Below are 1,237 nucleotides of genomic sequence, written 5' to 3' on the forward strand. Positions count from 1 at the left end.
TGTGTTTTTGTTTTTTGTGGCGTCCCCCCCCCCCCCCCCCCCTTTTTTTTTTTACATATTGTCATTCTAGTCTACAGACAATAGAAAGTACTACTGCAGTTCTTATGGTAAATACTCTTGGATTGAGATAAACTGCACGCAAATTGTGCTAATGCAAGAAAAAGTGTTTTCCACAACTTCTGAATTTCTTGCAGCACATGAAGCATTTCCAGGCTGTTGGTCACTGGAATGCAGAATTTATAGTCCATGAGCTTTCTGTTTTCCCCTCTGCATGTTCCTGTTTTGTTTCCCTACCTAGGAGTATTATTTTTTGAGCCTGAGCAGAGATGGGCTTCCAGACTAGGGAACCCTCGGCATGGAAAACAGCACGGAGCAGCTTCCCAAACTTTAAACACACCGGTCATAGAAAGAATATAGTCACAGAATCACCAAATGGTTTGAAGGGACCTTAAAAATCATAGAATTCCAATCCCACTGCCACGGGCAGGGACACCTTCCGCAATAACAGACAATTCCCAAAAAACGCCTTCAAAATACAGATTTTATTATTTAAAATTCTATTAGGACAGGTCTAGGGAGGCAACTGTGGCACCTTCGACCCGGCGCTGGTACCTTTCCATGTGCCAAACACCATTACAGCTATTAACAGTTTAAATACAGCAAGTATCTACTGCAGCTGCTGCTGCTGTTTCCTTAGCGAAAAAAAGAACGCCAGACAGCAACGCGAGATGTCCGCAGGTCAATGCGGACCTGCCTCTGTGCCGGGCCAGCATTGAGAACATCCTTCTCCAAATCCAGGGTCACCGGTTCTCCTGTTTCCTTCCAGGGAGGGCCCACATTATCCCTAATCTCACCAGCTCGAAATGGGAGCCCAACTTTTGGGTGTTTTGCTGTTCAGCTCGATTTTACAGGAAATAAAATCTTAACTCTTTCCAAATACGCCGCTAATACTCAAATCAATACGTTGCAAGTTTGCTAACCCGATTAACTAGGAGACACCCCAACATGTCAGCAATATGCACTCAGTTAAAGTGTTTACACTTGTCAGAGTTGCCACGTATTACTTTACTAGTTAAAAACATATTAAACAATGGAAACATAGTATAAAACCGTTATTTTTCATTCACCACCTTTGAAGCAACACAGCTCATTTCCAGTTTAAGTGGTCGGCTCTTAAAAGAGCCTTTGGTGTTCGGTTTGTAAACATGCTCCTCGAACGGAAGGCTTTAACGGCCGC

This window comes from Nestor notabilis, unplaced genomic scaffold (assembly GCF_000696875.1).
Source record: "Nestor notabilis isolate BGI_N333 unplaced genomic scaffold, ASM69687v1 scaffold8240, whole genome shotgun sequence".
Classification (NCBI taxonomy): domain Eukaryota; kingdom Metazoa; phylum Chordata; class Aves; order Psittaciformes; family Psittacidae; genus Nestor; species Nestor notabilis.